The following is a 26,019-nucleotide window of genomic DNA, read 5'->3' on the forward strand; positions in this document are numbered from 1 at the left end:
CCAACTCTTTTGTAGCCTCATGGACTGCAGCCTGCCAGGCTCCTCTGTCCATGGGATTATCTCAGAAAAAATATTGGAGTGGGCTGCCATTTCCTCCTTCAGGAGATCTTCCCGACTCAGAGATCGAACCCACATCTCCTGCATCTCCTGCATTGGAAGGTGAATTCTTTACCACTGAGCCACAAGGGAAGCCCAAACTAAATACAGATGATACATAATATATGTATTATGTATATAGATTACACACACACACATATATATATATTCAATTGCTATAAATCAGTCAGAGAAAAACAACCCAATTAAAAACTGGCAAAATATCTGAACAAATATTTTGCAAAAGGGGATATCTCCTGTAGCTCATACAATAAAGAATCTGCCTGCAGTGCAGGAGACCTGTGTTAGATCCCTGGGTCAGGAAGATCCTTTAGAGAAGGGAATGGCATCCTACTCCAGTATTCTTGCCTGGAGAATCCCATGGACAGAGGAGCCCGGTGGGCTACAGTCCGTGGGTTTGCAAAGAATTGGACATGACTGAGTGACTAAGCACACAGGTGGGCAAGAACTGATGTTCAGTTTCACTGATAATATAGGCATATCAGTGAAATGCGGTAATACTAGATATTTAATTGGCAAAAGTTTTAAAGTGTGACAATGCCAAGAGCTGGCATGACTATAAACAAAAGGAATCTTTGTTACTGCTGATACAAGTAAAAAACTTGCACAGTATTTTTAGAGACGAGTTTGGCATTGTCCAGTAAAACTGAAGATGTACAAACCCTAGCCCTCAACAAGTGAATTACAATTTTATTACATATTAAAGAAATATAAGCACACATGTACCAAAATATCTGCACAAAATATTCACAGTCACATTGCTTATAACACTCAAATACTGTAAGCAAGTCAATTGTCCATGAAGAATAGAACAGAGTAGTAAATTGATACTATTATACAGTGAGACAGTATGTATAGAGCAATTGAAAAAATGAACTATAGTTATGGGAAATATGAATGAAGTTCACAAATATTTTTAATGAAAAAAAGACATAAAAGAATGTCTGTTCATACAAAGATAGAAAATGGACAAAAACTAACTTACGTGATTTTCGAATTCATATCAAAGCTCTAAGTGAAAGACTAAGAAATGATCACACTGGTTATCACCAGAAGAGCATAATTGTTTATGACTGTGGAGGAGTATATCAGAGGCTGCTTTACAGATGGCTGTATTCTTTTTCTTGATTCCTAACATGGGTGTTTATAATTATTTGCACAACTGGGTGTCAAATGCCATTTCTATATATAATTTGAAAAAATGAAGACATAGGCATTCAAATAAATATGCATCTCTAAAAATGTTTCAAATATTAAATTATGTGGGAAGATACTGAGAGGGTTGCCAGGAGCCAGCGTGAGGAACTCCGCCCATGGCAAAGGTCATGAGGAAGGAGGCTTCAGCATACGCAAAGGCAGGATCGAGCCTCAGGAAACCCCCTGTTCCCGAGCATCTACCCCCAAAACCAGAGTCTGTTTTATGCTCTCACCTACACCTCTGACTTTACAGGGGGCTCTTCCCCACCACCACCTCTCTTGGAGAAGGAGTTAACTTGCAGTTTCAGTTAATAAAAATTCCTGGGCGTGACAAGAGTGTTTCAACTTACAAACTCCTCTGAAGGTTCTCTAGCCTGCCTGAGCGGGTTCGTCCGGCCACATGTGATTGTTTACAGCCTCCCAACCATGAGAGGCATGAGATGCTTTAAACTTTCTATATACAGACTCTTTTGAGAAGTTAGAAAATTATTAGTATAGTATAGTAGATTGATTAGAAATTATATTGGTGAAGGGTTTTCATTTGTTGAGCCAATATTTGCTGCTAAATCTCCATATTCCTTGCCCTTATAATGAATATAACTAGCATATAGGAAAAATAAGTATTAACATTTAAGATTAATCATATTAAACCTTAGGCTAAGTAAATTCCTTTCTTGATTGTAACCCACTACACCCTCACCCTAAAGGAATGCAACTTTATTTGGAGGGTGGCGCTTGGTTTAAGAAAAAATCACCCCTGGAAAAAATAAGTTTTCTGGTTGACTGACCGTTATCAGAAAGGGCCATAAAATGTCAGCAGGCCTCATGGCCAGAAGATGATGTAAAACCCATAAGACCTTTGTATAATTTTATATGAAGCACCTGATTTTGACAAGGGTCAGGTCTGCTGACCCCCGCGTGACTCTGTATTCATCCCTATGTATAACAAAAAGTATATAAGCAAACCTGAAAAATAAAGAAATCAGATCAGTTTCTGGAAAGACTGATTCCCGTGCTGTTTCTTTCTTGCTTCCCATTTTTCTGGCTGAATTCCCATCTGGAGCGTGGGTGCTCGCCACGTCTACTTACTTGCCCTGGCTTCTAAGATCCGTGAGAGAGGGAGCCCAAGGCGGCGCACCCTCCAATATTCAAACGGGCGCCGGTGGCCCAACGTAGATGGTGCAAACTCCTTGTCTTGGAGTTTTATTGGTATCCTACGTAAACCAAATTATTCAGCCTCTTTTTCTCCACTAATATTTCCTACTACACTATCCATTTCTAATCTCTCTATATATCTGTAATTAAATAAGTTTTTTCCTAGGACGCCGATTCCGTCTCCCCTTCGAATTACCCTGGATCCACCGGGGCTGGACCCTGGCAGAGGGTAACAGGCAGGAAGGCTAGGGACCCCCAAGTGGAGGATATAGACTGCAAGTGTCAGATTTTTTTTTTCCTTCTTTGTACAAAATTAAAAGGAGGTTTCTTTTAAAATTCTGTGTTGCCATGACGACACCTGGTTCCACCTGAACTTAACTTTTCTCAAACCTTGAGCTAACTGATGTGTTTTTATTATGGAAATGTTTTTCTTAAGCTATGTTTAATGAATTATGTGTTTACATTAGACTCTATCTTTTTTCAAGTCAACCAGTATGTTTTATTCATGGAAATGTTCTCTTAAGCTATGTTAATGAGACTATGTATTTGCTTGGAAACCTGTCTTTTTTCAAGATTCATGTCAAATGTTTGACATCTTGGGGGCTCATCCGTGATTCTTCAGGACAAGATAAGGATGCTTGGAGCTCTAGTTCTTTGTTCTCCTAGCAAACACGTTTTCTGCCGTACTTTACTAGTTCTACGGTATGCCTGTGTGTGTGACTGATTGAAAGAGACACACGTGTGAACCAAGAGCTGTGTTCCAATCTGCAGTTCCACAGTGACCTCACACGGCTTATGGCAGAAACCCTGTTGGGGGATTATACCGACCTGCTAATGTCAAGAGGCACCCAATGTCTCCTCCAGGGGAGCAGCCAGAGATGGATGAAGCATGTAGACCAAACTCTCCTTTCTCAGTCAAACTTTCTAGTCTCTCTGACCATTTCATAAATTCCTGAGAATTAGAACTACTAACCTAATCTGTTGGATCATAGACTTTCAAGAGATTTGTGATCTATGCTGTTACTGTGTACTGTTCCATATGTCCCAAACTTGAAGAGCCCCAAAGATGAAAGGCTCGTGTTGCTATGAGCCGTGAATGATGCCGGGATTCTTGGCCTCCTCCGGAGGATAGGAATTCGATCTGGGGCCAGTGACAAGGCTTGATAGCTCAGAGCTTTTGTGTAATAAAGTTTTATTAAAGTATAAAACAGATAGAGAAAGCTTTTGACATAGACATCAGAGGTGGGCAGAGAGAGTGCCCCCTAATATACCTGTTAGCAAGCTGTTAATTAGAGAAAGGAAATGTCTAAAAACTCTGAGAGTGGCACCAGGCCATTCACCCACAACATGAATTTTTGAGATAGCACTGGCATAGGGTGAGTCATCCTGGGCCATAAAATGACTGACATGAATCTTGAAGAAAGGCAGGGTTCCAAGCAAATACATAGTCTCATTAACATAGTTTAAGAGAACATTTCCTTGAGTAAAACATACTGGTTTGTTGAGCCATTATAGGTTCTGAGTCTTAGGTGGAAACGACTTGAAAAAAGACAGAGTCTAATGTAAATACATAGTTCATTAAACATAGCTTAAGAAAAATATTTCCATAATAAAAACATTGGTTAGCTCAAGGTTTGAGAAAAGTTAAGTTCAGGTGGAAACAGGTGTCATGGCAACACAGAATTTTAAAAGAAACCTCCTTTTAATTTTGTACAGAGAAGGAAAAAAAAGGTCTGACATTTGCAGTCTATTTCCTCTGCTTGGGGGACCCTAGCCTTCCTGCCTGTTACCCTCTCAATACTTAAATATAATTTTATGTTAAAATGTATACTACAAATGGTAAATACTAAATAAATTCAATTTTAAAAACCACATTTTATATGTGTACATAAAACATACTACCAAAAGGTAGCACTGGTTTTAACTGGAAATTTAATTTTCTTCATTGAGGATAGCTGTATGTTTGTAATTAAAGATAATTTCACTTTTATAATAAAAAAGATTTTTTAAGACAGCTTAAAGAAAAATTAAATCATTTGACAAATTAGGAAGAGAAAAGTCATGTGTGTAGATTGGGGTTTAGAGCAAATCACATTTCTCAAAGGAAAAAAATTCCATGGATCAAGTCACCTGACAGGCAAGAAATTTTCAAGAGAAGGAAGGCAAGTCATATCTTGACAAAGAAAAGAGGATTTCGGGAAACAAGGGGAAATAATAAGCTACCTTGCAGGTGCCTTGTGGATGGTCAACAGGCATTCTTTACTCCACTCTGGAAGACTGTGCAAGTAGAGCAGAGCTGGGGAGGGAGAAAGGAGTCAGGAAAAATCAGGTTCTTCTGGGAGTCCAAGTCAATCTACCACCTACAGATATTAGCCCAGAAAAGGCTTGTGCATCCTGCTCAATACCAGCATAATAGAAGCACAGGGTCATTTGCAGTTCTGGGCAGACTCTGCCCCTGGGCTCCAACTCCTGGGAACAGAGCGCTGGAGTCACAAAGACACAGACAAAGATGGCCCACACCTACTGTGCTATATGGATACATAATCAGAAACTCACTCATACCACGGGGCACTCAGGCACCCCAGAGGACCACTCAATCATATACACTCTGGGGACAGTCAGTCACGATCGCAGTCAAAGGCACCCCCAGGTACTCACATTCCCATTGACAACCCATCATGGGGACACAATGACAACAAATTCAGACGCACCCTACCCACCAACAATATCACAAACACACCCTCAAGGGGAAATAGTTGGAAATCTCACAGTTAAGCCACCCCACGCCCACCGCTCAGCAAATGTTCATAAATACACACACAAAGTGGATACACAGCTTTGCAACCGCAGTCAAAGAACTTCACACTCACAAACAGTGCCACACCCGGTCACAAAGTTAAACTCCATCACACATGCACCATTACAACTGCAAATCAAGCCCGGCTCCCCGCCTTTACAGTTTGGTACAGGGTCACACAGACACAGAGACACAATCACAATCAGACACACACTCCTCACAATCTCCCCTTCCCAGCTGGCTGGCTCCCGTAGAGGCCGGAGGTTCCAGACACGCCCAGCTCCAACCCATCTCACCTATGATTCCTCAGGTCTGTCTGGTCAGCACCGCTCCACTGTACTTGAAACAAATAGAGCCCAGCAGCTCCCACGGCACCCAGAGGCTATTTGCCCCTACCCGCCAGAAAAACCCGCCCACTCCTCAGGAGAAGGTCTGCTTCTCGCGGGAGGAAGCACCAGGCCTAGAGGCCTCTGGGAGATGTAGTCCAGAGAGAGAGCGACAGAGCGAGAGCGAGAAAGAGGCTGCTAAGAGCTATCTCCAATTTAGAGAGAGGCTCTAAAAGCTATCCTGAGTTCCCCGTGGCGAGGAACCTGGACCTGGCAGCGCACCTGAGGCTTCCGCGAGTCTCAACTGACAAGAATTCCATGAGCAAACTTTAGTCAAGCCGACTCCACTGACTCCATCACCCTGTCCGCTGGCTATAAACCCCGAGCGACTGTTATATACCAAGTTGAGGTAAATCTCTCTTCCCTATTGCAATAGTCTTTAATAACGCTTTCCTTATGTGTATAACTTGTTTGGTGCAACTTTTCTTTGACACAGCCCAGCCTCAAGTTTCTGTTGAGGCTCTCGCTGGTTTTGGCGCTCACTCCGCAACATAGTGAGCCCCACGGCGTCCCGGGAAATGTAGTCCAGGACTTCGCCAACGGCAGGACGGACTCGGCCAAGGTAAACTGCGTTCCCTAGGCTCGGAGGCGGGGCCTGGCCTCAGCGAAATGCACAGGAGGCTGCTCAGGGTTACGCTTTGATCTGGGAGCGCGCAGATGCCCTTGAGACAAGCTGCTGAGGAACGTGTTTGGGAACCAGAAGAGAGAACCCGAATGTGGAACATGAGTGTCTGGGACCAAAGCAGCCTCGGGAGTTTAAAGGGGAGAAATTCACAAGTCCAGACACATGAGAGAGTGGGTAAAGGAGGGTCCCAGTATGAGACCATGATGAGATTGCGAGTGTGACTACATTTAGGGGTTAGTTGAATGAAAGAGAGACTGCATGCGGTGAGGGAGAGGTAGCATCAAGATTGAGTGGTTTTGTGAGGATAGAGGGTCATATTGTGGGCTTGTGTGGTTGGGAGTATGTGTGTGTGTGTGTGAGAGAGAGAGAGAGAGATGCATGATTGTGGGTCACTGTATGGGTGGCTGAGATGGTGGAAAAATCTGAATCCTCTCAGCCGCATTTCCTCTTCAAATGCAGATATTTGATCAAAAACAGAAGTAGTGACATTTGAAGGTATTTGGATAAAGAGCACCAAGCAGAGAAAACAACTAAACATAAATGCTGTGGGTTAGACATAAGCCTCTCAATGGACACAAATTTGAGCAAACTTCAGGAGATAGTGAAGGACAGGGAAGCCTGACAGGCTGCTTGTTCATGGGGTTGCAAAGAGTCGGAGACGACTGAGTGATGAACAATAACAGCAAGCCATAAGCCTGGTATATTCAGTGAGCAGCAACTAGGACAGTGGGACAAAGTGGAGAGTAGTAAATGAGGTAAAACAGCTAATGAGAAGACTGATTATGGAAAATATTTTATGAAGTTTGGTTAGTCTTAGTGAGATGTAAAAGCAATAGTGGGTTTTGAACAGAAGAGTGACATGATCTTGTATTTAAGAGAAATCATTTGGAGTGCTGAGTGGAGAGTAGGGTGTAGGGGGACACTAGCCAATGGGCTGGTGGAATAATCCAGATAAGAGATAATGGTGACTCAGTCGAGGGGGATGGCAGTGGTAGTTATGAGAACTAGTTGGATTCTAGATGCATTTTGAAGATGGAGCTAAATGGATTGGGTAATAGATTTGATGAGGGAAATGAGAGAAAAAGAGGAGCCTAGGCCAACCCACATATTTTTAGATCAAGAAACCAGAATTGTCATTTACTGAGATAAAACTAGAATGAACAAGTTTTAGTGGGCAGGTCATTTGTCTTTGCTCTGCTGAACCTCTGAGATCAGTAAGGCAAGATGAGAATTCTATGGAAATCTATTAAGATAAAACTAAATATAGTAGCAGGTTGTTTGGGATTAAGTGGTGGCATCCTAGAGATATGTCCACATCCTAACTCCCAAGACCTGTGAACGTGACCTTATTTGGGGAAATAAAAAAGTGGGGGTGGTTCTTTACAGATGTAATTAAGATAAGGATATCTAGGTGAGATTATCCTGGATTATCTGGATGTGACGTAAATCCACTTAAAATAAACAGAAGATGAGAAGACATAGAAGAAGGCCACATGAGGAAAGAGGCAGAGACTGAAGTTAAGCAGCAACAACCTAAGAACATCTGAAGTAGTCCTGATTTTTGCCTTGTGTTTTGGGAATGCCTTGATTTTTCTTGGCTTTTTACAAACTTTGTAATTTTTTTGATGTTGTTGAAAGCCATTTGTTTAGGACAGTAGTATGCAGGAAAAGGTTAACATAGCAGAGTTGAGAAAACTTATCCTTTAAAGGCCTGCTTGAAGTTTGGCTCTTGATTTACAACTAGAATTTAAGATTTTGAGAAGATTGCCATTATCCTAATTGATAAGAATGGCTCACTATGTCTACAATGTTTGTTCAAACAATGTAATTTATGCTAAATACTTGCTTTCCTTCTGAGAGTCTGAAATTCTGGTATGTGCCAGGCAGAGCCTGCCTATGCGCCAGGCAGAGCCTGCCTATGCAGCCAAGCCCCAATGAAAATACTAGATACTGAGTTTCTAACGAGCTCCCCTGGTTGTTACCATTTCACATGCACTGTCAAAACTTGTTCCTGGGGAATTAATGGCCTTTGTGACTCCACTGGGAAAGGATCCTCGGAAACATGGGGCTGGTTTTTCCTGAAGTTTGCCCAGTGTACCTTTTCTTTTTGCTGATTTTGCTTTGTATTGTTTTCCTGGAATTCTCCCAGTGAATCCTTGAAGCTTGGAGGGAGGGTTGATCTTGGAGTCTGGCAACACCACAGAAACTGAGGAAACTAATTTTTATACCTGAATTGGCATATATTTCCTTTTGTAAAGCCTTTAGTGTGGAGTTTTGAGTTAATCTAGTTAGGAGTTTTAACAGCTAAGTAAATTCATTCAGTTTCATTGTATTTATGTAAATTTCAAAGATAGCTAAGTGACAAATCAAGATATTATACTAATAAGACAATGGTCAGTTGGTATCTTGGGGTCAGAAATGATCACAGGGGGTGGGCATTTCTTCTTGAGGTACCAACAAGGTACCAACATACCAAGATTCTCCGCTTGTATGACGTTACCCTGAACTTACACATTCTATGTCCTTTTCTTCAAGTATTTTTGATTTCACAATTAAAATATTTAAAGATTACCTGATAATTTTGAAAATATTGAAAGAACTACTCCTCCATCAGAAAGTTTAGACATACATCTAAATGATAAGCACAGTTCAAGAGTGAGGGGACACATGCATACTTACGGCTGATTCATGCTGTACAGCACAAACCAACAACATTGTGAAGGAATTATCCTCCAATTAAAAATAAAAAAATAAATGATAATCTCATAAAAAAGAAACAAAGTAAAAAACAGCTGGCAAGTGTTATTTTCAGCAAAAATAATAGCTCAGACATGAATAACATTTACAAAATACTAATGTAACCATGAAAATTAATTTAAACCAATTTAAGTGTAATTGGAACAAGGTAAGTGTTTGCTGTTGTGAAGGATACTGGAGGAGGTGCTCCCATGGCTTCTCAGACAGGGGACCCTCCACCCCCCTCGCCCCAGTTCAGTTCAGTTCAGTCACTCAGTCGTGTCTGACTGTTTGCGACCCCATGAATCGCAGCATGCCAGGCCTCCCTGTCCATCACCAACTCCCGGAGTTCACACAAACTCATGTGCATCGAGTTGGTGATGCCATTCAGCCATCTCATCCTCTGTCGTCCCCTTCTCCTCCTGCCCCCAATCCCTCCCAGCATCAGGGTTTTTTCCAGGGAGTCAACTCTTCTCACTGAGGTGGCCAAAGTATTGGAGTTTCAGCCTCAGCATCAGTCCTTCCAATGAACAGCCAGGACTGGTCTCCTTTAGGATGGACTGGTTGGCTCTCCTTGCAGTCCCAGGGACTCTCAAGAGTCTTCTCCAACACTACAGTTCAAAAGCATCAATTTGGTGCTCAGCTTTCTTCACAGTCCAACTCTCACATCCATACATGACCACTGGAAAAACCATACCCTTGACTAGACAGACTTTTGTTGGCCAAGTAATATCTCTGCTTTTTAATATGCTATCTAGGTTGGTCATAACTTTCCTTCTTTTAATTTCATGGCTACAATCACCATCTGCAGTGATTTTGGAGTTCCCCAAAATAAAGTCTGACACTGTTTCTACTGTTTCCCCATCTCTTTGCCATGAAGTGATGGGACCAGATGCCATGATCTTAGTTTTCTGAATGTTGAGCTTTAAGCCAACTTTTTCACTCTCCTCTTTCACTTTCATCAAGAGGCTTTATAGTTCACCTTGACTTTCTGCCTTAAGGGTGGCGTCATCTGCATATCTGAGGTTATTGATATTTCTCCTGGCAATCTCGATTCGCTTGGGTTTCTTGTCCCAGTTCCCACAGAGGGTCACCAGTTTGTAGAGGAAGAGCTGGGCGGAGTCCTAAGTTGAAACTTGTGTTCTAGACACGGCCTGGAACTGGTTGACGCTTTGCCACAGATGTGAGGCTATGTGAGGCCGATGGTCTCTGATGAGCGAAGGGATAAGGTCCAAGACCAAGGTCTGTGAATTGAGACCTCTGGGCTTTTAAAAGGTTGTCCAGGCTCCGGACTACATTTCCCAGTGTCCAGCGTACCCGAGGCAACATTCTGTCCGCACACTCTTCGGTTCAGGACCATAGGAGGGATCGGCCGCGAGTCCCTGAGGAATATCCACAGCTTGAGGGAACCTCAAAGTCGAGTGAGTCTAAGACCCGGGAGCGGAGTGAACCCTGAGAGGCCCAGGCCGCGGGGCAGGGCAGTGAGAGGCTAAAGTTTTCAGAGTTTGAGGCTTTACCAAGCAATGGGATGTGGGAGGGACGATGGTGGGAAGTTGCATGTGTGTATCCACGTGCGCGAGGGATCCTAGCAGCGAACCTTGGGTGCTTGTGTGAAATTGGTGCAGGAGCAAGGTATGGGAACCGTGGAGGGATATGTGTGCATAGTGCGATGGGGACGAGAGCTGTATGTGTTTGTAATGGACCTTTTAGATGTGACTGTGCACGTGTATGATTGTGACTGTGTCACCAAGTCGTGAACGTGTGTGTAAAGGTGGTAAATGTGGCAGCAGCTGTGGGGCCAGAGACAAGGAATTCAGCGTTGCGTTTAGTAACCTTCACAGTCTTTCGTGAAGCTGTGGGGAGTAGTTTCTGTGGGGGCTGCTTGGATTGGGGTAGGATAATGTAAAATGAGGCGAGAGGAATGGGAAACTATAGACCACATATTCGAAGAGTTTTTCTGTAAATTGAGTGAAGAAATAGAACAGCAGCTGGGGAGGGAGAGAGAACAACCTATCAGTATGGTAGCGGGAATGAGCCATGAGAGAAGGAAAAGTGGTTGTACCAGTAGGGAGTAAGCCAGGCTTATCTGTAGGTGTCCTGAAATTGCTAGAATAAAAGAAGGGTAGTAGCCTATGGGCTCCTCTGGGTAGCTCAGTGGTAAACAATCCTCTTGCCAATGCAAGAGACACGAGTTTGATCCCTGGGTTGGGAAGATCCCCTGGAGAAGAAAATGGTAACCCACTTCAGTATTCTAGCCCGAAAAATCCCGTGGACAGAAGAGCCTGGTGGGCTGCAGGCCCTGGGGTGGCAAAAGAGTCCACTGAACAACAAATCGCAACTTAGCAACTGAACAAATAGCATTGTACAGAGTAAGCCACGAGCTCAAGTTTTGCGAAAAAAAAGGGAAAGAAATACCCTGTACTTGGTAGATGTCAGCAACAGTGTGGCTGTTATGGGAGTTATATGTGGTCTCTTGGCATGAAATTCAAAGGTAGAGCATTTGTGGAGGAGGAAGGGAGAAAGTCTGAAAGTAATAAGAGCAAGGAGGACACCTGCCCCACTTAGAGACCCAGTGGCAAGAGGCTGTTGGGGGCGGAAAACATTGAGAGGGCTTCAGGAGTCCTCTGGAGAAAGCCAAGTTTCTGTTAGACCCAGAAAGGAGAAAGGATTGTTCAGGGAAGTGGTTGAAGATAAAAGAGGGTTTTGTTATTCTGAATTCCAGAGGATATACTGGAAAGTCTCAGGAATTGAGGGATGAGAAAATGGGACGTCCAACTGATGAGGAATATAGTATCTGTAAAGAGAGATCACCAAGGAGCCTAGGGCTTATTACAATATGATGGGCATAAATATGGGTACAGGGGATACTGATGCTTATTCTGATTGGATTCACAGCTGTGTTGGAGAGGTAGTATTAGGGTAGAATGAGGTGGACTTTTGAGTATTCCCTTAAAAAGAGGAAAGTCGAGGATAGAACATTTAAGAATGGTTGGAGTAGGCAGAATAATGTCCCTGTCCAGAACCTGGGCACCTATGAATATGTTAATTACAAGGCAAAAGGAACTTTGCAAGTGGGATTAAATTAAGGGTTTTGAAGTGGGGAGATTATCCTAGACTCTCCCTTTGGGCCCAAACTATTCACTTGGATCCTTAAAGTCAGTGGACTTTTTCCAGCTGAATTTAGAGTTGCAGGGAGATGTGATCACAGAAGAATGGTTAGAGAGATACAAAGTTGCTGGTTAGATCAAGGAAGTAGTTAGCCTCAAGCCCAGGAGTGTTGGTGGCCTCTAGGAACTGGAAAACCTAAGGAAATTAATTCTCCCCTAGAGCCTGCAGAAAGGAACACAGGCTTGCCAACACCTTGCTCTTACTTAGCCGAGTGAGAACCATGGCAGACCTCTATCTAACTGTAAGGTGATTAAGTTTTATTGTTTTAAACCACTGCATTTGTGATTGTTTGTTACTCAGTAGTAGAAAACTAATACAGTGGTATAGTTTCTTAGACTCAGCATCATGGAAGAGTTTGAGCCATGTGTCATGAAGGGAACTCAACGCTTATTGATAAAATGTAGGACTTTCGGTAAAGCACATAGGCCCCCTCTTGTAATGTACTGTTTCGCTGCATTATGATATTGAAATTTAATGAATATGTCTTTGTGATCTAATATATAGTCAGTCTATAGGTATTTGTTTTGCAGTTGATTTATCTTAAATTGAGAAAAATATATTAAAATTCATTTTAATATGAATTATCAATGAAATTAATTATCAGTGCAATTTTATCTTGTATCAGCCTGTAACTTCTGCTTTATGAAAGTTCCACTGTTAGTTGATATATAGATATTCATAATTATTATATGTTTATTGTGAATTGTAAACTTTAGTATTTTAGCATCCTCAAGATCATAGCCCTTGGTTATTTTGTTTCCATTTGCCTTGTATATATTTCTTCATAATTTATAAAATAAATCTTTTATTGAAGTTTATCATATATATAGACAAGTGTATACACAGTGATGCAAACAACCAATAAGACCAAAATGGTACACCTTGAATCACCACAAAGGGAACACCCATGTAATAAGCACCCAGATCAAGAAATAAATCATTGCCTGCATTCCAGAAGCCCCTGCTGTGCTCCTGTTCAGTCAGTAGATTCCCCAGAGTAACCACCAAACATCAGTTTTGTCTGTTTTTGAACATATGTGTGTGTGGAGTCATACAGTATAGAGCGTTTTGTGTTGACTTCTTTGTTCAACATTATGTTTGTGAGATTCATCCATATTGTTTTATGTAAATTTAGCTTACTGTTTGCCTTGCTGAATGCACTGGTATTCCAGTGCATGAATATACCAACTATATTTGTCCATTCAACAGTTCTTATACAGTTGGTTGACATTTGGCCTGTTTCCAGATTTGGACTTTCACGAATAATGATGCTAGGAGCATTCTTCCACTTGTCATCTTCTGTTCATATGTATTTGTTTCTTAGGTCTATTTCTAGAGAAACTTGCTGGATCATAGGGTATGTGAATCTGCTTAAGCAGATACAGTCCGTTTTCCAAAATGCACAAAATCAGTCCTCCAATCAACAGTTTATGCAAGTTTCAGTTTCTTCACTTTCTCATTAACATGTGGTATTATTTTTGCCACTGTAAAATTTTTGCCAATATGGTGGATATATATGCAGTGGTATTGCGTTGTGGTTTTCTTAACTTATGACTAATGAAGTTGAGTGCTTTTGTTTTAATGTCTCTTGACCATATCCTTCCCAAAGGTAGGCAAATACCTGTTTAAGTCCTTTGGCCTTCCTTTGTGGAGTGTCTGTTCAAGTTTTGGGGAGCTTGTCTCCCTTTTTACTGTTGATTCTTAGGAGTTCTTTATTTGGAGTTCTGTAGTTTGGATATGAATCCTCATCAGCTATGTGTATTGCAAATAATATCTCCCAGTCCATTTTCACTCCTTTTCTGAGAAATTACTTTTTAAAATATAGTCTGAAAAAAATATATAATCTGAATTATTTTTCCCTCTGTGGTTTGTGCTCTCTGTACCCTGTTAAGAAATCTCAATTCTCTCCTTTGATTTGTATTCCATCTCTAGAGGCTCTGCTTAGTTGCAAGTTGGATCACTTCTCTTTTTTTAAATTAATTTGATTAAAGTGTAGATGATTTCCAGTGTTGTGTTAATTTCTGCTGTGCAGGAAAGTAACTCAGTTATACATATATTCTTTTTCACATTCTTTCCCAGCATGGTTTATCATCGGATATTGAATATAGTTCCCTCTGCTATCCAGTAGGTCCTTGTTCATCCATCCTATATATATAATAGTTTACATCTGCTAATCCCAAACTCCCAATTCTCTCCTACCCTCCCCTACACCCTCCTTGGCAACCACAAGTCTATTCTTTATGTGAGTCTGTTTCTGTTTTGTTAGATACATTCTTTTGTGTCATATTTTAGATTCCACATATAAGTGATACCATATAGTATTTGTCTTTCTGTTTCTGACTTAACTTCACTTAGTATGATAATGTCTAGGTCCATCCATGTCTTTGCAAATAGCTTTTTTTCATTTTTGAAATGGCTGGGTAGTATTCCATTGTATATATATGTACCACTTCTTCTTTATCTATTCATCTGTTGATGGACACTTGCATTTTTTTTTCCATGTCTTGGTAATTGTAAATAGTGCAGCTACGAACAGGAGGCAGGGATATGTATCTTTTCAAATTATAATTCTGTTTGGGTATATGCCCTGGTTGGGATTGAAGAATCATATGGCAACTCTGTTTTTAGTTCTTTGGGGAATTTCCATTCTGTTTTCCATAGTGGCTGCACCAATTTACATTCCCACCAAGAGTGTAAAAGGGATTTTCTTTCTCCACACCCTTTCCAGGATTTATTATTTGTAGATTTTAATGATGGCTATTCCAACTGGGGGGCTTCCCAGGTGGCTCAGTGGTAAAGAATCTGCCTGCCAATGCAGGAGACACTGGAGACGTGAGTTCAATCCCAGCATCAGGAAGATCCCCTGAAGAAGGAAATGGCAACCCATTCTTGCTTGGAAAATCCCAAGGACAGGGAAGCCTGGTGGGGTCCATGGGGTCGCAAAGAGTCCAAAATGACTGAGCATGCACACATGCATCCTGGCAGATGTGAGGTGATACCTCATTATAGTTTTGACTTCCATCTCTATTTAATTAGTGATGATGAGCATCTTTTCATGTGCTTGTGTCGTCTTTGAAGAAATATCATTTAGATCTTCTGCCCATTTTTCAATTGGATTGATTTTCTTTGTTGTTATTGAATTGTATGAGCTGTTTGTATATTTTGGAAATTAAGCCTTTGTTGGTTGCACCATTTGCAAATACTTTCTCCCAGTCTGTAGGTTGTCTTTTTGTTTTGTTTATGGTTTTCTTGCTGTGCAGAAGCATATACGTTTGATTAGGTCTCATTTGTTTATTTTTGCTTTTGTTTCTATTGTCTTAGGAGACTGACCTAAGAAAACATTGGTATGCTTTATGTCAGAGCATGTTTTGCCTATGTTCTCTTCTAGGAGTTTTATGTTGTCTTGTCTTATATTTAAGTCTTTAAGCTATTTTCGATTTATTTTGTGTGTGGTGTGGGGGTGTGTTCTAACTGCGTTGATTTACATGTGGCTCTGCAAGTTGAACCACTCTGACTTTCATTTTTTTCTTCCTGTAGTTGTCATCTGTTTGTTTCATTTTGTTCCATTTGCTAATGTTTATATCTCTTGTTCCATGTTGCACTTTCTGTAGGATTTGTCATACCTTTTGCTCTTTGTAGTTTATTTTTCAAGTCTGAAGTGGTTTTGCCTAATATTCTCCTTCATTCTTGAATTCTACTAGCTTTCATATGGGGTCTGCCTATCACTTCCTCCTCTTTCCTGAAATCATTGTACCATTTGGCCATGTAGTCTTGCTTCTGAGCTGTGATTGTACCATAAATTCTTAAAATTCATATTGAAATTTTGGGTGATAATTTTAATCTTCTCTGAAATTTTTAGTGAGTTTTCTTTATACATGGGGAATTGGGGCACTCTTCAAACTTTTATCTAACTATATTTTTGGACACGGTGTTTCTAATTTTGTTTTGGGATGTGTTTTTTTTTTTTTTTTTTTGGTCTATGTGTCACTGGCACTTCCCTTCAAAAAGGCAAATGGGGCAGAGGTTCTGCTCAAGAGTTACTTCCTCTGTTTCTGCAGTAAGAGATAGTTTCTTTAAAAGCTAGCCCCTCTGAATAGTCAGGCCTTCTTTGCTGTTTACGACCTAACCTGGTTCAGGAAGATTCCTACTATCAGCTCTGATAGTGTTTTCTTTGCTGAAATTAAAAAATATCATCAAGCTCCCAGTTCAATGAAGCTAGCATTACCCTGATTCCAAAACCAAGCAAAGCCTATCTCATATAAATATGATACAAAAATCCTCAATGAAATACTAATAAACCAAATTCAGCAATGTATAAAATGAATTATACAGCATGATTGGGTAGAATATATCCCACATATGCAAGGTTATCTAAACATCCAAAATAAATTAATGTAACAGCTGAAGGACACAGGATTTCTTTTTGAGGTGATGAAAATATACTGAAATTGACTTGCGGTGGTTGCATATATGTTAATTTGCTAAAAAAAAAAAAACCACTGAACTTACTTTAAATGCATTGATTGTAGGGTATATGGATTTTATATCAGTTAAGCTGCTTAAAAAATAAAAGAATACAGCCTATGTATTTTGAATTTTTCCACCTTGAATCCCTCTGTCATCTCCATGCCTCTTTTTACTACCTGCACCATCAATCACCTCCTTTTCATAGGATTTCTGCTCACAGAAAGTCTCATTCAGCATGGTCTACTCCTCATAAGAATGAATATTTCTTAAGTCTTCTTTGAGAAAATGTCTCTTTAGATCCTCTACCCATTTTTTGACTTGGTTTTTGTTTTTTGATATTGAGCTGTTTATATATTTTGGAGATCAATCCCATGTTGATTGCATTGTTTGCAAATATTTTTTTCCCATTCTGTAGGTTGTCTTTTCATTTTGTTTATCATTGCCCTTAGTTTTGTCATGAGAGTGCTTTAGATGAAAATGAGTCAGTAAGTTTTATATACTTTGGTTGGACATGGGGGAGATGAAAGGCCACTGTCATACAGGGATACACAGGAAGGCCCTGGGCAAATTCACGGGGCTCCCAGATTGGAAAATTCCCCCTGGGGGATATCTAACTTGGGGTCCTTTTTGTTAAAGGGGCCATTCAGAGCAAGTCAGAATGGCCTTATCTCATATCTGAATATTCTGATCCATGTCATGATTTATCATAACTGGTTGGACTGAAACTTCATCCTGCTGTAGTTTAGTCTCTTGGGTTTTGGATAGGGCCAGAATTTATGCAGATTGCCTCTGACCTTCCTTCAGGGAATAAAATGGTATTCTTAGTCCATTTGAAAGCTCTGAGGAAAGCCTGACCTCTTAGGATTCCTTCCCTCTAGCTCCACTTTCTCAAAACTGCTTCAACTACATGAGAAATCCAGAAGACTAGTGACTCTTGGAATTTTAAGTTATGGCCCATGTGAGTTGGAATTGCTTCTCTCCAAAAATATAACTATTTATAATAATAATATAGAGCTTCTATGCTGGCTCAGATGGTAAAGAATCTGCCTGCAATGCAGGAGACCCAGGTTCGATCCCTGGGTCAGGAAGATCCCTGGAGATGGGAATGGCTACCCACTCCAGTATCCTTGCCTGGAGACTTCCATAGACAGAGGAGCCTGGCAAACTAAAGTCCATTGGGTTGGACACAACTGAAGTGACTTAGCACGCACGCATAATTATAATAAGATAACCATTTATATTACATCATGTGAATATTTTTATTCCTTATCCTTAAACTGCTTACCTGACTCACTGTTCAACATGGTAAGTGATATTTGTGAAACAGTTTAGTACCTTCTCTGTATGTCCCTCGTCTCTCCCAACATGGCATTCAATACCTCTTGTATCCTAATATTTTGATGGAGCACTGAAGGAGGAGAAATATATTCCCTTAAAGGAAATAGTAGAGACTTTTAAAGATCAAACTGTGGCTCCTGAGTCATTCTGTTATGTACCTGAAACTATCAAAACATTGTTAATTGACTGTACTCCAATGTAAAATAAAATGTTAAAAGACATCAACTGTGGTTCATCAAAGTGGAATTGAGTGACTAAAAAGGACACACTATATGAAAGCTTTTATTTACCCTGTATGATGGGGTGTTTCATTTAGGAAAGATGAGAGTCAGTGTTAGTTGGTATTTATTTTAGTAGTGGCACTTTGTCATGCTTTTAGATAGAGGATATAAGAAGAGGTTGAGTTCAGAGAGATGTGGGATCTTGCCAAGAAACCAATGAGAGATTAATATCATTAAGAAGAAGTGTAGATGGTCAGCTACTTAGCTGATAGCCTAGAGATTTTGTACATCTCCACAAAAAATGGAATTCAGCTAGGGAGTATATCTCTTAAGAATCCTTTCAAATTCAACTAATAGAAAATTCAAATAAAAGAAGGTGAAAGAAAAAAAAAACCACTTTTCTCATACAATAAATCTGAAGTTAATTATTCCAGGCTGGTGTAGCCTCTTGGTGGTATCAACAAAGAACTCATATGATACCTGTTTTTCTGGGCTACCATCCAGTTGTCTTGGTGTTTGTTACAGGAAGGTCATAACATTGTTGTGACTGACAACAGGAGATTTTAAGAGCATATAGGCACTTGGTTTAAGGGACACTAATTTCCCTGTTGTTTCCTCCCCTACCCTAGAGGCAGCCAACTCCAGTTTTTGCTGAATGTGTATACCTCTTCCTGCAGTGCCCTTTTCCATCTTTTCCCTGCCTATCTAAAAGGTTTACTTCACCATTAATGTTTGGGTTTGTCATTTCAGCAGCTGATGATATTCAGGGATGTAGCTGTAGACTTCTCTCAAGAGGAATGGGAGTGCCTAGACTTAGAACAGAGACATCAGTACAGAGATGTGATGCTGGAGAACTACAGCAACCTGGTCTCACTGGGTAAGCTTCAGAATTTCACCCCAGAAATCCCTGATTTCTACATTGTGAATTTTTGGATTGTCTTTCAAGTGTCTCGGGATTTCTGACCTATATCTGGGAAAATGGTGTGTGCTTTGTACATTTGGCAATAAGTTATCATCTTTGGGAACCTCCATCTTCCCCATCTTTTATGCCTTTTTCTTGCCCTTTCTAGTAGCTAAGGGACTTAGGAAACCCTTACCAGGTGGTAATTTCCTATTTCTTATTTTTTGACCAGGACTTTGCATTTATCAGCCGGAAGTATTCTCTTTACTGGAGAAGGGAAGAGAACCCTGGATGGCTTTGAAGGATGAGACTTGCCCAGGTGAGTGAGGGCTGAACAAGGAAGCCATCACTGCAGATAATAGCCCAGATGTTTAGTGAGACAGCAGCATCTCTGTAATATTGGTCTAGAGTTTCCTCCTCAGAGGCCAAAAGCCTGTGGATAAAGGCCTAAAACCTAGAAATAAAAGTAACCTTTTCCATGTGAGTGAGTGAGTGAGTGAAGTCACTCAGTCGTGTCTGACTCTTTGCGACCCCACGGACTGTAAGAGCCTATCAGGCTCCTCCATCCACGGGATTTTCCAAGCAAGAGTACTGGAGTGGGTTGCCATTTCCTTCTCCAGAGGATCTTCCTGACCCAGGGATTGAACCTGGGTCTCCCACATTGTAGGCAGACGCTTTACCGTCTGAGCCACCAGGGAAGTCCATGTGAAGTTCCAAATAAATCTCTTCACCTCAAAATACCACTCCATTTCAGTGCTCTCATTTTTCCTTCATGTTACAGAAAGGTAGGTGCCATTGTTTTTCTCCAGTGGTCAATGGTTTAGGGTCAGTTTCTTCCCATTTCTCTTTTTTTTTTCCCCCGTTTAGATATTTGTAAATTTCTTCTCTCACTAAAAAAAAAAATTTTGACTCTATTTTTCATTTTACCTGTTACCTCTTGAATTTCTCTTATTTTGCATAGTTTTTGCTTACTGCTACATTTCCTTCATTAATTAATTCTTTCTTTTAAGCAATGTTTATTAATTTTCCTAATTTCATTTTAGGTTAAAAAGGGTTAACAAAGAATCTGTAATCAATTAAGGAATGTGGTATTCTTTTCTGTGACTGGAACAATTTCATTAACTTCTGCAAAGCAGTCTCTATGTTAAGAGAAGGCCTTATAGGCTGCTTTGTTATGGTTTCTGGTTACAGTGAAGAGGAAATGGCAAGAGAGGTTAGGGCTAATGAAAGACAATAAGCAGAGAATACAGTGTCATAAAAAGCCAGTCCTGCCTGTCAAAAGGAAGCAAGGGGTATATTTGGCAAGAGGATGGTAATTGGTGAATTTCCTATTATAGGCAAGCATCAAATTGAAATAATTTACTCTTGAAGCTTCTTTTTTATTTGAAATATCAAGGAAGGAAATTTAATTCCTTATTGGAGTCATGTCGTAGCTCAGTTGGTTAACAATCTGCCTGCAATGCAGAAGACCCAGGTTCAATCTGTGGGTCGGGAAGGTCCCCTGGAGAAGGGAATAGCAACCCACTCCAGTATTCTTGCCTGGAGAATTCCATGGACAGAGGAGCTGGTGAGCTATAGTCCATGAGGTCACAAAAAGTCGGACATGCCCGAGTGACTAACACTTCTAAATTTCTGAACCCATATTGATGTGTTTCTTTAAATTAAATTTATTGATTGATTGATTTTTGGCTGTGCTGAATCTTCATTGCTGCATGATCTTTTCACTAGTTGCAGTGAGCAGGGTCTACTCTTCGTTGTGGTGCACAGGCTCCTCATTGTGGTGGCTTCTCTTATTGCGGGTCACAGGCTCTAGGGTGCAGGCTTCAGTAGTTGTGGCATGTGGGCTAATAGTTGTGATTCCCAGGCTCTACAGAACAGGCTCAATAGTTGTGGTACATGGACTTAGTTGCTCTGTGGCATGTGGGATCTTCCTGGATCAGGGATTGAACCTGTGCTGCCTGCATTGGCAGGCTTTTAACTGCTAGATCACCAAGGAAGCTCAAACATAATTATTTTTAAACTCTGTCTCATAGCTCCAATATTTAGAATCCCTATAGATCCGTTTCGGTTCTCTGCTGTTTCTATAGTTTCTGCATTCGTGTTGTATGGTTATTTTAATTTTGTGCAACACTTATCTGCAAAATGTGAAACTAATGACTCGGTTATCTTCTTTTATAGAGAACTTTGTATGCTACCAAGTTCTGAAACATTTTTGTTGTTATCTCAATTCATTGCCCTCCTTGGTCACTGGGATGATTTGAAACTGATCTGTAGTTCCTGTGTAGGTCTGCCTCTCTTTTACCCACATTCCTAGGTTATGGTCCTTGAGTTACAAGTCAACGTGAGAAATGTTTAGGACGCCCCCTGTAGACCAACCCTAGATACCAATCTCTATTACTTTAGCCTTGAGAGATGTTGTATGTTCTATCAGTCTCTAAGTCAAATGACCCTGATGCTGGCAGAGATTGAAGGCAAAAGAAGAAGAGGGCAGCAGAGAATGAGATGGTCGGATAGCATCATCAACTTAATGGACATAAATTTGAGCAAACTCCAGGAGATAGTGGAGGACAGAGGAGCCTGGATTGTTACAGTCCATGGGGTCTCAGGGAGTCAGACACGACTGAGCAACTAAGACATGGAATTGCAAAGAGTCCGATATGACTGTGATACTGAACAACAACAAAGTCAAATGCTAATACCAGTATAATTTCAATAATAAAAATTGGATAAGCCCTTCAGTATATTCACATAGTAGTAGTTGTAGTATTTTCTTGCTTTGTTCTTCTAAAATATTTTACCAGTAAGTTTGATATCCCATGGAGGTTTGGTAAAGGTCATCTGGGAAAGAACTTAAAGCATAAAATCAAATGGAAGAGCAATGCTATAAACTCAAGAAATAAACAAAAACACCTTGGTTGGGATCATCTGACAAAATATGACTTGGCTAAGCCCAGTGGAGAAAATGAGCAAGGCAAAGTATTTAAATGTGCAAAGACAAATGAGTAAGTAGGTATGATTTTCCATTTCTCTGAACATAGATATGCTTTTGTTTGCTCTTACCTGTACAGAAAGTGATATAGAATTATGTGTACTCATTTCAGTAGAGATGAAAGGGATTAGATAATGAGGTGTATCATTAGTACGTTGTTATCACATTGTCCCAGTTGTGCTTCCTGGTTCCTGATTTTTTTGCTATTATCCTTTACTCCATCCTTTGGCTCCCTTTGCCCTTCTTTGATCTGTAGTATATTTTTTTTAACAGAATTATTTTTTTAATGCCTAACGTGCTGAATGTTGATTATACCATACTGGGTAAAATAGTCTTAAGTCTTTAAATTGATATCCCATGATTGGTATAGTACCAGAACAATCTTTTTTTATTTACCCCTCAGATGAATTTGACCTTCACAAAACTTTGTATATCTAATCACCTGCCTTGGCTTCTTTAGTTCTTTTAAATTTCTATTTATTTCTTTCCCTTTTTTCAAATTGTCCAAAATTTATGGATTTGTTAAGCCACTAATATTTCATATGCTCTATTTACTGTAGGATTTATTCCTATATCTACATTGAAAACCTTAATTCTTTCTGAACAGAAAAACAGTACGAATTTATCTTCTTATCTTTCAGACATGCAATCCAGGTATCAGACCAAGAAGTTATCACCAAAAAATGGCATTTTTGACAGAGAAATATCTCAATGGGAAATAATGGAAATTTGTAAAAGACATAGCCCTGAATGTTTATGTTTTAGAGGTGATTGGCAAAGCAAAGGTCAGTTTGAAAGACAACAGGAAAATCAGGAAGAATGTTTGAAGCAAGTTATACTCAATTGTAAAAATAAGTCCCATTTTTAATCTTCATCAGAGATTTAACACAGTAAAGAAACTGAATGAATTTAAAGAGTGTAGGAAAGCCTTTTGTTCTGACTCAACTGTATTCAACATCAGTTAATTCACACTGGTGAAAAATTTTGTGAAGATAAGAAATGTGAGAACTTTTATCTTGATTCAGAACTTATTCAGTATCAGACAGTTTATATTGCTAAGAAAACATGACTGTAAAGAATATGGGAAGGCTTTCAGTTTGTGTTCAAGTCTTACCGGTCATAGGAGAATTCATACTGGTGAAAAACCTTTTAAATGTAAAGAATGTGGGAAGACCTTTAGATTTCATTCACAATTTAGTGTCCATAAGTGTATTCATACTGGTGAGAAATATTATGAATGTAAGAAATGTGGAAGGCCTTTAGTTGTGGCTCAGACCTTACTAGACATCAGAGAATTCATACTGGTGAAAAACGCTATGAATGTAATGAATGTGGAAAGGCCTTTAGTCAGCAATCATATCTTACTAAACATCAGAGAATTCACACTGGTGAAAAACCTTATGAATGTGAAGAGTGTGGGAAAGCTTTTGCCCGTGGCTCACACTTAATTCAACATCAGAGAATTCATACTGGTAAGAAATCTCATGAATGTAAAGAATGTGAAAAGGCTTTTATTCGTGGTTCAAATCTTGCTCAACATCAGAATGTTCATGTTGGTAGCAAACCCTTTGAATGTGAGAAATGTGGGAAAGCCTATATCTGGAGTTCACACCTGACTCGACATCAGTGAATTCATACTGGTAGGAAGCCTCATGAATGTAAGCAATGTGGGAAGACTTTTATATGGGCCTCATACCTTGCTCAAAATGAGAAAATTCATAATGCAAGGAAACCCTGTGAATGTAGGGAATGTGGAAATACCTTTCTTCATGGTTCAGAATTTAATTGGCATCAGAAAATTCATACCAGTGAGAGAAACTATGAATGTAAGGAATGTGGAAAGACTTTTTTTCGTGGTTCAGAACTTAATCGACATCAGAAAATCTGTACTGGAAAGAGATCATATGAATGTGAAGAGTGTGGAAAAGCCTATTGAGTTCACAACTTACACAACATCAGAGAATACATACTGCTGAGGAACCTTATGTATGTAAAGTCTGTGGGAAATCTTTTATCTGGGGTTCACAGCTAACATGACATAGCAAAATTCATAATGATGCAGAACCCTATAAATGTAAGGAAAGTGGCCAGATCTTTAGTCGCCGTTTGTTTTTTGCTGAACAGAAAATTCACAATGATGGGAATCTCTATCAATGGAAAGATTATGGGAACACCAGTAGTCATGACTGTGACTTTGCTCAACACCAGAGTATTTACACTTTTGAGAAATCCTGTGAGCATAAAGATTTTGAGATGGTATTTTCTCCAGGCTCTCACTTTATTTCACTCTTGTGAAATCTTGTGATATAAAAATGTAGGAAAAATCTTTATTCATGTTGTTAATTGACTTCAGTTAATTCCTTTTTTTTTGAGAATGCCTGTAATGTAAATAATATGGGAAGACCTTTTGACAGAGCACACAACACACTCAACAAAAGGAATTAGAAAAAATTCCTAATGCAGTGTATATTAATAGAGGAAAGCATTTTCTGAGTAGTCATCAATTATAAGCTATCAGGGTAAAGCCATAAAAACGAGATGATAGCGTGAATCCTTTTGAATGATTCTTAAAAGATTCTCCACATCATTTTATGCTACATAGCTTAAAGCTCAAATCATGTAGGGAAACTTTGCATTACTACTTAAATCTTGTTGCACTTCCCCAAAATCATACCAAAGGCAAATTTGTCCTGCAATTAATCTGGAAAAGCCTTGAGCTATGCCATACAACTTATTTGCCATGTCTTAGTTCTGGTGTCTTTTACCTCCTAATTTTTTTGGCAGTAACTTATTTCTGTGTCTGTTTGCTTACTTATGAGATTGTAAAGGTTAAATGAGTTTGAGGATTTAAATGACTTAATGATCATCTTTAAGACTAGTATTAGACTATTCCTATGAGAAGAAAACCTTAAGAGTATAATAATTACAGCAAATATGCCGTCTGTATGTATGTCTTATTGAAGAGCAGAATTTTAATTCTGAAGATAAACCAGTAAAATCTAATGAAGCAAAACAAGCTTTGATTCAGTAATAATTTCATTTGCTACATAAACTTATGCTATAAAGAAAGCCTTATGGTTTAGTGAAAGTGGGGTTGTTGAGTGCTCAGTATTTTTTTAAGGCATTTGGAAATGATTTGTTTCTAACAAATTTCTAAAGCCAAGTGTCATTATCCATTTTATCACCACAGTTAAATTTTGCAAATTAGAAAATAGTGGAATGAATTTTGACCTCTTGGAAATTGAGGTCTACAATTGAGGTCTACTACATATATAAACAGGGCTTCCCTGGTGGAAACAATTCTCAGATTAATAAGTAAATCAAAAGTGAAATTACAGCTATTTGGATGTGAATGATAATGAAACTCCTGTAAATAAAAATCTTATGACTGTAACCATAGACTTCTCAATGGAAATTGTTTTATGTATAAAACCAAGAAGATTGAGGGCAGTTTATTTCTTGTCACCACTATATCTCTAGCTCTTAGAATAATTCGTGTCATATTGTTGGGTCCAAATATTTGTCAGGTTAAATGATGATTACTCAAGCTAAAATAAGCAAATGCCCCCGAGTAAATTGATGAAAATGTTTAATGAAAATAAAGCCAAAATCATGGAATAAAGAACAAAAGTTTTTTTATTTTAAAAGTGAAGGTTATGTATTTTATTAAAAATATATATTTATTTAATTTTTTAATTTGGCTGCACTTGGTCTTGTTGTGGCATGTGGGATCTAGTTCCCTGACCAGGGATGGAACCCAGGGCCCCCGTATTGGGAACATGGAGTCTTAGCCACTGGACCACCAGAGAAGTCCCTAAAACAGAAGGTTTTGTATTTTAAATCAAAATGTTTCTTTGAAGAAAACTCCTTTACTAGACTTTTAGAGTGCCTCCACATTATAGGAAAGGAGAACTGTGATATA

At 39.5% G+C, this 26,019-nt stretch overlaps 1 protein-coding gene and 1 pseudogene across 1 annotated transcript in view; one reads left to right on the top strand and one right to left on the bottom strand.

The window, feature by feature from the left end:
* The window catches only part of LOC128063941 (uncharacterized), a 211,251-nt gene that overhangs the window by 160,509 nt on the left and 24,723 nt on the right, over positions 1-26,019 (bottom strand). The window lies entirely within an intron of this gene.
* LOC128063476 (zinc finger protein 790-like) lies at positions 17,598-24,392 on the top strand (annotated as a pseudogene).

Source organism: Budorcas taxicolor, chromosome 18 (assembly GCF_023091745.1).
Source record: "Budorcas taxicolor isolate Tak-1 chromosome 18, Takin1.1, whole genome shotgun sequence".
Lineage (NCBI taxonomy): Eukaryota > Metazoa > Chordata > Mammalia > Artiodactyla > Bovidae > Budorcas > Budorcas taxicolor.